The sequence below is a fragment of the Battus philenor genome, unplaced genomic scaffold (assembly GCF_028537555.1).
Source record: "Battus philenor isolate CCGP_79_NKW_IND1 unplaced genomic scaffold, ilBatPhil1.0.hap1 SCAF_18, whole genome shotgun sequence".
Lineage (NCBI taxonomy): Eukaryota > Metazoa > Arthropoda > Insecta > Lepidoptera > Papilionidae > Battus > Battus philenor.
Genome location: NW_027181680.1, coordinates 12,631,010 through 12,643,019, shown reverse-complemented (window position 1 = coordinate 12,643,019; position 12,010 = coordinate 12,631,010). Strand labels below are relative to the sequence as shown.

Here is a 12,010-nt window from a genome sequence, read left to right as displayed (position 1 = left end):
TATAGCTAATCATCTATAGCTAAAGAAACTGAGTATTTTAAAATTAAATTGTACTAAAGATCAGCAGTAATAAATTTTATACATACTAAAATAAATAATACTCGAATGTAACTGAAATATGGCATCGATTGTGAATATAACTGCGTGATAAAGTGACACCCATGTATGAACCCGCCCGCCCCTAGGCGAGGGGTAAAACAACAGGTAAGGGTAGGTACCACTTCGAGCGTCAGAACGTGCCACGCCGCAGTCAGACCCTAGCAGCCTTCGTGGTTGGACGTATATTCCGACTCTTCCGGTAGCTTAATAATTTTTTTCATAACATATTATTGTGTTCCAACACATCTCTGCCATCTATATCAGGTACGTATCATTTTATATACACATATATATAACATATATATTTTATAATTTAATATACATGTATATTTAATATTATATCGTGCGAACAAAGGAGATATCTTAAACTGTTGCGCCGTATGAAAATCAACAAGTAAGAATGCCATGTTACTTTATTGAGCAGTCCTTTTGTGTGAAATGGCCTTCCGAAGAGGCTTTCATGCAAAAATCTTTTTCATTCTGTCGATATGTACTTCATAATACGAGCATCGTGTACAATATGTTTCTCGTGTACAATAAGATAAAAATAAAATCGTGTTTTGCAACTATAGAAATTAAAATGAATCATTTAAATAAATTATCTTTAATTTTTGTAAAATAAACAGTTTATTTCGTATATTATAATTATAGTTGTTTCTTATATAAATACGTTGTTAAATATATTTTAGTTTTAATTATGATATCTATACAATACTGGAATGTAGGCAGCTTTTTCCGGGATTATTGTAAATCTATGTTGGAGAACTATGCCCAGCTGTGAACATCTTACGATCGGAATGTTAATGATATCTATATTTATTATTTTTGTATTTACTACATATTTAATTTTTGGAATACAATATATAAAATAAAATAAAATATTTAAGTATTTATAACTGTGCCCGCGACTTCGTCTGCGTAGAATTTTTTTAATCCTTTTAGATTTTTTTTTTAATAAAAGGAACTTATTTATTCCTTACAACATTAGCTACCTGTCAGTATAAGTCCTGTTAAAATAGGTCCACTCATATCAAACATCAGAGATTAGCCGAAACAAACAGATAGTCAGACAAATGTTAAAAAATTGTATTTTGTTTTTAACGTACGTGTATTCGTATGTAGTAAAAGCGGTTATTTTAATACTCACGAACAGACACTATTATTTTATTTATTTGTATAGATTGTTATATAATTAATTAATAATATACGAATTATGTCTCTTTATATTTATTTATTTATGTGGGAACGGAACGTAAGAGTGAGGGAAGTGAGCGATTGATTGATGAATGAATGAAGAGTAGGAATGAATTATGGCAATTCTCTGTGAAGATGGCGATGGGCCGGTGTGTATTAACCATGTAAGAAGTCAAAAATTAAAGTGTTAAAAAAAATATCTAAAAACATCTATTATTCGCCTGCGTGATTCACTCCCACATATATATATATATATATATATATACACACGACAGAGAGATGATATAACATGCCCACTAAAACAGAGAAATTTATTTACATGTTCTATTTGCGGGCATTCAGCAGAAGGCTTCACTATTATTAATATAGAGCTTCATTAACAAGTCTTCAATCAAAACTCTCGAACACACAAAGCTTTGTTAAATAATTAGGTTTAACTGTCGAAATAAAGCCCACTTGTTAAGGAAATGTGTGACCAAAATTAGTAATAAAAAATCAAAAAGATTCATTGAATTACATAATTGGTTAGTTTATATGATATTAAGGTTATAATAAAACATTGTTAATATAATCCTGTTAAAAATCGAATAATTTGTATTTAAATTGAATAATGAAATTATTGAAGAAGCTCATATCTTTCTTTAGAACTACGGTAAAATAATATTAATGAAAGAAATTTTTTTTAGTATCTTTTGTATAAAAGTCACCTGAAGATCCTAGCATCTGTTAACCCAATAGATCTTTGGAGATCTTTCCTTTTTTCTCCTTCTAAGTAAAGGTGCACCAAAACTTTGCTCATTACTAACTACTAACTACTTGTATCGACAATAGCCGCCATCATTTTTATAGGATTTTTAAATATTTGCAGATTACGAATTCCAATACACCTTGTCAATTTTTTCTATATTTTCTTTCTCAAAATGGCGGAGATAGGCAAAGTTATATTTCTTTTCTCTAAATAAACAAGGTAAACTACAAACAAGAATAAAAAGGTTATATGATTTAAAGTAAACCGTACTCCTATTTGCAAGCTTTTGTAGATATGTACCTATGTACAGTTTTTGTCTCTCCTGAAATAAAAAAAAAATAGGGGGACCGGAAAGTAATGTCGTTTCTGTCGACATATTTTACAGAAAAACCGATTGATTTTTACCGCTTCGGTATTAAAAAATTTGTGTACTAGGTTGCAAAAGGTTGTTGATGATGAAGGTAAATATATATTGTTGATTAGAAATAAAAACTTGTTGAAAATGTAGTTGTGTGGATTTTACTTAAGAAAGCGTATAATATATATTAAACAGAGAAAGAGCAGACTTTAAGAAATAAAATAGAAAATCGGGAACGTGTTTTTGTATTCTATATGTTTTCTTGTATGTGGGATTTTCCCTAGGGCCGGTAGGTTTTCGAGGTAATAGCAACACGAATTCCGATGTAGAAGTGTGTATATTCATCAAATTATTTCAACAATGAAAATCGTCAGTCAATCACAAGTCGAGAAGTATATAGTTATATAAGTTACTTATATATATATATATTTATATGGTATATGTACCAAAATAATTTTTTTGGTTGATTTCTGTCTATGTGTTTATATCGGTTGATCTGAAATGACTGAACCGATTTTGACGAGATTTATACAGATATAATAAGGAGCAACTGACTACTAATATGTTAGAAAATTTATATATGTATATATACAAGAAAAATATATATGTATATATACAAGCACGCTACGACATGAAAGCAACGGAACTAAATTATAAGTAACAGACATGAGAATGTCATGCGATTTTATAGCCTAGGTCATTCCAACTCGAAAAGTCCAATTACGTTCTAATTATATCTACATGACGTCACACCGTAGACGTTAAAACATTTCTTCCAAAGAGGTCGGAACAAATAAATAAGCATGTACACGAATAACTTTCGACTTCTATAATGTCGGCAGTTGAGATACAAATTTCGTGTCCTAATTTATACTCGTACAAGCCGTATTGTAACATACTATGCATAATGTATTTGAGTTATATTTTATACAATTTGAACTAGCTTTACCGTTGAAGAAAAAAAAACATTTTTATTATTATTATTAGGATCGATGTTACACAGACATACGCGTATACATATTTTACATTCACGCTTATTTTCGACTTTTTTTCTGAAGAAATAAATCTCCTAATCTATCTTAACTGCGCTGTAATAATATTTATTTTTTAATCTTACGATTCGTGTGAACATTTCCTGCTCCCTATTTACTCTAGTAGAAATAAGAAAGGTTTTTAAATTAGACTATATGTTGTAATAAACGTTTGAGTACTTATACGCCCAATGCTGGGCATAGGCCTTACCCAAAGATATCAATGGGGATATATATGGCTATCGCAGTATTGTATGTACGCAGAAGATGCTGCCACATTATCTGGAAACTTTTTTGTTAGTGGCAATCCTATATAATTAATGCACAAAGTGTGAATCATATAAGATTGTAACCAGGGAATCGAAGATGTGATCTACGATCACAAGTTTGAAAACAGAACCGTTCTTTCGTAAACCGAAGTCCTCTGATTATCTGTTACATTCATTCGTTGGTCTATGTTCTTGGTGTTTAAAAGATGTCTTCTGATATTATTCTTATTAAAATTAAAAGAACAATTCATTACTCAAATAATAAAACTATGAATAAAACTTGTTAAGAATTTAACTGCATTTAGGGGTCTTTCTTCCCGCCTGCTTTTTGTGGGGCAGAAACGTTACGATATCGGGCATAAATAGTTTTCTTTCAGAATTTACATTTTTTATTTACCTTTCTCCTTTTATTCTTTAAAATTTCTTTTATTCATCACATTTTAATCTTCTTTCGCACATCACCTTATTTCATTTATCTCGTTTTTTAATTTTATTCTTATCGCGGCTACCTTTTTATATTATTTTCTTTATTAACAGTTTTTATTTGTAATTTTTCTTCTTATTTATTTATCAAATAACATCAATATTTTGTTCTTGTGGTCGAGCTTTGTTTTAGCCCTTGCTTTGGTTTCTCCTGGTAAGGTTTTTTTTTCGGGTAGATTGATATTTTGAATTTTTCACAGACAGAAAAATGTTTTTTCACTACTATCCTTTATTTATTACTAAGATATTCAATACAATGTTAACAAATAAAATCAAATAGCATAATAATTTTTAGAACTGTCATTATAATTGAAAATGAAAACAGTATACCTGAGTTTCATCTGTTTCTTCTTTTTCATATCTTTTTCTTTTTTTTCTCTAGCCGCTCACGAGCGTCGGAGTAAATTATGCTTTTCATACATACATACATATATATATATATATATATATATATATATATATATATATATATATATGGTCACCGATGTAGCTCAAAGAATTGCTCGTATGAAGTGATTGATGGCGGGGCAAATCACTTGTGCGACCCGCGGCCATTAGAGAAGATGGGATCTAAAGGTGACCACAAGCCGGTAGACGTGGTCGATTAGGCCCTCCAGTAGGTGGACCACCGAAATAGTTGAAGTTGGACCTTTGGCGAAGGCCTATACTTAGCAGAGGGCGTCTATCGACTGAAAAGTATAAGAAGATATTCATGCGACTCTATAACTTTTTAGTTATATAATATTTTTATTCTGGAAAGTTTATTGTTAATAAAATAACAGATGCCTCAGGCTGTTAGTTTAGGAAAATTTTATACATATTGTATGAAGCGGTCACATGAAAACGTTTCGTGTTGCTAGCGGCTACAGTCAAAAAGAGTTTCTGGAGGTAAAATATTTTGGTTCGAACTCAAATTCGAATGTTGATTTGAATTTTGACGCAAGAAGTGACTTGTGAAATGGTCTCTGTAAATATGTAAATAAACCACCTCGATTAAACATGGCTTTTTTGTTCATCATCAAAGAAGGGACAAAGACGGGCGGTCTGTTATCGCTTCTAGGGTATATACAAACCTATATAATATCTAATGGAATCAGGCGTTACCTCGCGGAAGTGCATGCTAAGTAAGAAAAGGACCAATATTTAGCTACTTCCGCACAAGCAGTGGTAGTCGTGCAATGAAATGCTCCGCCCACCAGCCCGCTGATAAATGCGTATGCGGCAAACAATGCGAATCACACAAACGCCATCACCAAATTACTCAACACGTATTTCACCCCTCCACGGGGCATCTTCAGGAGTTATGTTACACGGATTAGTGCCAAACACAGAGTCTCTGTCATGTCTGTATCAGTGGGCTGGCGGGCGGTGCATTTCATTGCACGACTACCACTGCATGTGCGGAAGTGGCTAAATATTGGTCCTTTTCTTGCCTATATAATACTCTCGTAGAGTTTTCTTGTAATGTGACCGGAAAAACTCAAAAGCTTTGTACTTATATAGGATAGGCAAATGTACATTTCTAGTTCGATGAACAGTCCATGGAATCCACGACATTCGCCTGCACCACATCATCTCAAAGCGTCGACAAGCGATCCGCTTTTGTCAAGGTCCAAGTTTCGGCCATCAACATAATATGAGTGGAAACATGACCTCGGTCCACCTAGTGGAAGGCCAACGACATAGTATGAGTATAGAGGTTAGGGGTTTACGGGCCCAACATATAAATATATGTAATGAGTGTCCGGTGGCAAAATTATTATTTTAAATTTAAATAAAGAAACAACTATTACAATTAAATATAAATTATAACAAAAGTTAAAATTAAAATTAGTGCGGAATTTATAAATTATAAAGTATGTTGTTTAAATGCTGACTATTTTGATAAGAACACTCTTGAAATCTAGCATTTCGTGTGCAATAGTCGTAGAAGTAGAAAGATATTTTCTTTAAGTGTTGAAATGGTCACTGGGTTCGTTTCATAGACTTTACCTTTCAGTTCCTCACAAAAAAGTCCACAAAGGTAAGAATTGGTCACCTGGATAGCCTGTGGATATCATCAAAACGACCTCTCAAATAGTATTTTTCAAGGAATCAGGAAGAAACACCATGGTTTCTCTAACTGTGTGAAGTATAGCACCACCGTAGGATGTTTACTTAATAATGGGATGAAAAAATCATTCAATATTTGCAAATAAGTAACATGGTTAAAGTTTTTGTAAACAATTGTTGATTTCGAAAAAAAAAGCTCACCAGAGTTAGACTTTAGGACTGAATTACATGCTGATGTAGTAGTGATTTCTGTACTTTGAGTAACCAATGATAACAATTTTATTTATCGACGCTTTCATTTAAATGAAAATGGGCTTCGTAATTCCAATACATAGTGTTAACTGAAAGAAATCGCTATAACATTATTTCAAAGAAATGTTTACATAAACAGTAATTATTGAGTTTGTGATCGCTTGATTTGAACTTTAAAAGAATAAAATTAAGGTTCCTTCTTCATTATGTGAACAATGATCTTGGGCCCTTATATAACAACATACATAAGGTATAAATTTGTCACAGTGTTGAAATTAGTTTGAAATTTTATTATTACGTAACTTTGAAAGTACAAACACACGATTCATTTGTTCGAAGCTTTTATATTACCTACACGTCGCCGCCAGAGATTCAGTGACATTATTTATAAGCAAGAGTTTTTCAATTTATTTCATACGACCTTTGGAAAATGACTTTCCAACTTTTCTTATGTTCTAAGTAATAATTAAAAATTTCAAAAGGAAAATTTTATAACGTAGCCTTGAAGTCAAAGGTATTGATTATTTCTTTATTAATTATTGTAATTTGTTTATATTCCATAGCTTATAATTATCTCATGTAAATATACGCAAAGGAATAATTAGGTTATTTGTAAGTGTCCAGTCCGTTTGGAACCCTCACAGCTATCACTTCAAGGTTTCCACTATAGAAGAGCACAATTTAATACTAATTTCAAACGGGACTCTTTTGATTTCTCTTGACGGGCATAAATAATATCTAATAGATTCAGGCGTTACCTCGCGGTAGTCAATCCTAACTAAGAAAGGGACTAATACATAGCTACTTCCGCTATGCAACAATAGTCGTGCAATAAAGTGTACCGCCCGCCAGCCCGCTAATAAATGCGCGTGCGGTAAACAATGCTAAACACAACTACCACTGTTAATCTACTATGCATCATTGTGATCTAAAATAACTATACTATTACCCTTATCTGCTTTAGTAACTATTAAATTATTATCCCTTATTATAAGTTTTAATGATTTCGCCACTCGAATCTCGACCACAGACGTGTTACTAGTTACATCGTGTTTTTTTAGTTCATTAGCAATCACCGCCCTGACCACATTACTTTATCATTCATCACTCATGCAATCTCCGAATCTACTGCTAGTTCCTCTTTCTATTTTTTGTGTTAGATTCGATGATATGTTACATTTGATACCCTTCTCCAGAAATGTTAATTCTTTGTTGGTTAATTGTACACTAGTCATGTTTTTTACCCGTGGGTAGAAAACATGATCAGACTGCCCGTCACCATCACCAGCACTACCACCGTTAAATCTCCGCTCTACTTCTCCGCATACACGACTACTAGGAGTAGATTAACGGTGGTAGTTGTATTTCGCATTGTTTGCCGCACGCGCATTTATCAGCGGGTTGGCGGGCGGTGCACTTCATTGCACGACTACTGCTGCATAGCGGAAGTAGCTATATATTAGTCCCTTTCTTAGGCATAAGTGATCAAAAGTGATTCAAAATGAAAAAAAAAGTAATATATAAAAATAAACATAAACGGTGTCTAGTAGCAGATTTATTTTTTAAACTTAAATGAAAACGTTATTTTAAGGGACGTAATAACGTGACGTGAGTCAAGACACGGAACAAGATTGGAAAATACTACCGGAGAGTGTCTACAAACTATCTAAGACCTCGTTATCCTAATCCGGTGAAGCTATAGTACGGACCAAGTTGAGTTACCAAGTAGCCTTCAAGTTGTTCAAGCAGCTAGTCAGTTCCACAAATAAAAATTGTCAAAAGCTACATAATACTGGCCACTTTGGCTACAATACTTTTTAAGAATAAATTATTCTTGCGCATTTGAAATTCGAACGCCGATTTGAATTCAGATGTCATTAGTGATAGTCGTCGTTGTGTTTTGTATCCAAATTAAGTAAATAACACACATTAACATTTATTCGATGTTGATTGTACTCAAAAAACGTTACAATTTTTTTCCAAAGAGAATCATTAAACTAATATCGCCGATTACTGATACAAAAAGAATTAGATTCCGATAAAACTAAATTTTACACGAACCGGAACGAGATACGGAACGATAACGACCTTATAAATATTAAGGAGGCGATAAAGAAATTTCGGGAAGAGAGGATTACCGAAGTTCGTGATAATGGGCGATCCGATGGAATGTTTCGAAGATTTTCGTTTTTGCTATAATATTAAAATGTCGATTTAAATTTACGTTATGTTATATAAGATCAATGATTACCTACAAGGTAATGTATGAACTTATACTTAAATACTAATGTAAGTAGGTTTTATTTATGCATAACATGAAAAACTATCTACTCTAATAAAAAAGGGTAAAGATAAAATTTAAGGAGGTTCAGAATCTGAAGAAAACCTTATTGCTGAAAAACAAAGATGTGGTTCGAGATATAAATAAATAAAATAATTCTCCATCTCTTTCTTCCATAATAAATAATGTAATGATGAAATAATAAGACAAAATCTGTTTAAAATTCGTATTCCTTTTTATTAAATTTAAATATTGTTTAACATTTGTCCCTACAGACTGTACATTGGCAGAAGATAATGACTTGTAGTATTTCAATCATTACCATGTCAAGCGATAGACGAACAATAGCATATACTTCCCCCAAAGTTAACCATCAACTTATTTCAGAGCAATCAATTTATACAGGATGTTTGAAAATAGATATAAAAACTTAAAATCTTGTTACTGACTAATAAGCTGTATATGTTGAATATATAGCTTTTATTTATTTAAAACTCTGTCTTATCTAGGATATATTTAAATAGTTTCATAATAATAAACATAAAAGTAAAATAGGCGGTCTTATCAAAAGGCAATCTCTTACAGACAACCATAGTATGGAAAATGTAGAAGTATAAATAATAGGTAGTTCATGTGTACAAAACATATATATATATACAAACATACAATGTTTATATATTAACAATTCTTTGTTTTAAATAAAGTTAATATTTAATTTATATTCAGAACGCTAATTGAAAATATACAAAAGTTAAAATTTCAAAGAGTCAATTTAAAATTTTCGATTCGGTAACACGAAAGCAAAAGTTCTGCAGTAAAAAAGTTGACGTCCAACCAATCGATAGTGTCGCGTGTGTGGGCGGGTGTACCACTGTATGTATGGCCTAGGGGAGGAATTATTAATACGCAGTCACAATATACGTATGTAAGTCGGTCGAGTTGTGTCGGTGTGTTTGTATTACAAACTGTGTCTAGATTGATATTATAGACATAGTAATTAAGAAGTAAGTTATGAGAACAATTGCTTTCGGAAATGAAATTCGGGAAAGTGGGTGTCTATCAGCTGAAGAGAAAAAGAATTGATATTTCATCTGTTGATGAATAAAAAGTGAATAAATATTATCAATATACAGGATTCAGATTTCTAATGATTTAAGGAAATTACCTTTTTAAAAAATTATTGAGGTGATATATGTTAACTGATTCTTTTTTTTAGCAGAAAATTTATTTGAAAAAATGTTTTTTTTTTAATGAAACTTTATTTTTACTCATAATTGTAACGAGATCTATTTTCATTTATTTAATATTTTTTGTTTATTGCAAAGAACATGCATATGTTATTTAAAATATTTTGTTAGTTGGTTTCTCTTCGTATATAGGATCATTGCTTATATATATATATATATATATAAGCATTTAATAGGTGAATATATATTACATTGAACAGACAAAAGCTTTAATCTTTCACACATTTTTCCGATCATTTCTTTAAAGTGAAAATTTTGAAACTATATAAGAAAAGGGCCAATATTTAGCCACTTCCGCACATGCAGTGGTAGTCGTTAGTTATGTTACACTAATCGGTGTAATATAACTCCTGAAGATGCCTCGTGGAGGGGTGAAACACGTGTTGAATTCGCATTGTTTGCCGCATGCGCATTTATCAGCGGGCTGGCGGGCGGTGCACATTGTTGCACGACTACCACTGCATGTGCGGAAGTGGCTAGATATTGGTCCTTTTCTTACTTAGGATGGACTTCCGCAAGGTAACGCCTGATTCCATTAAATATTTTGAAACTATTTAAATGTGACAGGCCATAACTTCAGGCTGTAAGTACAGATGGTAAACAATAAATAATTTTAAAAAGTCGTGATAGAAATTTTGAAAAAGCTTTGTATTACAATATTTACAACGTTACTTATTATTTCTGAAACCATTGATTTTTGGATATGGTTTTATCATATATTAATTTACAGATAATGAACTAAACATTCACCCTTTTGAAATTAATCTTTATGTATGTTTATTTTGTCTTGGTACATGATATGTTTCACATGAATCTGTAGCATTTTTATGGTGTCGTCAATAAAAATCATTTGATGTTTCGTATAATATTTCGACAAGTTTTATAATGTATAAAATACATAATATTAAACAACAAACACAAAATTATCTGGATTATAATGGATATTTATAAAGCTTTTTAAATCATTTTCGCAATTGGAATTAACATTTCAAAGTTCTTCTAACATAATATCGTTGTGACAAACAATTGGATAATTGAAATAACAGAAGCTTTTCCAGTGTTTCAATATGACATAGATTAAACAGGAGTTGAGAATAACTTTGTAATAATATACAAAGAATAACTTAATATTGAGAAACAATAGATTGCTTAGATAATAACATTATGTTAAAGAGAGAGAGAGAGCATACTTTAAAAAATAAAATAGAAAATAATATAAAACAGGGAATATGTTTTTGTATTCTACATGTTTTCTTGTGTGTGGGATTTTTCCGAGGGCCGGCAGGTTTTGGGGGTAATAACAACACGAATTCCGAAGTAGAAGTGTGTATATTTATCAAGTTATTTCAACAATAAAATCGTCAGTCAATCACAAGTAGAGATGTATTGTAGAGCGCCCTCTTTCGGCCGATGTATATAAAGAATTGTATTTATGTGGGATTCCCCTTTTCGTTGCGCCGCTGATATACGTACATACATAAATAAGATAAGGGAACGAGAGGCCCCAATAGCGGTGCTAATTAAAAAAATTGTGTTTTAGTCCAAATTAAGTAAATAATACACTATTGTAAATAGTACAATAGTACTACGTATACATATACACACACATACACATATATATACCATGACATGAAACTTTAATTAAACTCAAAATGAATCGGCCTGTGTAAATCTATCATGACAACGTTTTAAACTTAACCGGATCAAATTAATTATTTCTCTTTATTATTATTTATATATGTATTTTATACAAATGTTGCGTTTTTTTAAGAGAATGTATTTTTAACAATTTTATTGTGCCTATTTGTAATAATTTATTACATTTTATAAGCGTATTCGGTTTTTAAAGGAGTTGTAGATAAAGTTAACAAAAATTAATCAAAACACAATTTATTTTTATTATCATTGTAATATGTTTATTATTTAGAGAAAATTCAACAATAACGTACTAATGATTTAGCCTTTGTTGTAGCTTTGTTTCATGAAAATTTAATTA

The 12,010-nt window shown here is 31.4% G+C and overlaps 1 protein-coding gene across 1 annotated transcript in view; it reads left to right on the top strand.

Annotated features, from left to right (window-relative positions):
• The first annotated feature begins 265 nt into the window (after positions 1–265).
• Positions 266–12,010, top strand: part of LOC137920340 (IDLSRF-like peptide) — a 115,788-nt gene continuing 104,043 nt past the window's right edge. Inside the window, exon 1 of the mRNA XM_068763640.1 lies at positions 266–363. The gene's annotated coding sequence lies outside the window, so the exon portion shown is untranslated. The remainder of the gene's footprint in view (positions 364–12,010) is intronic.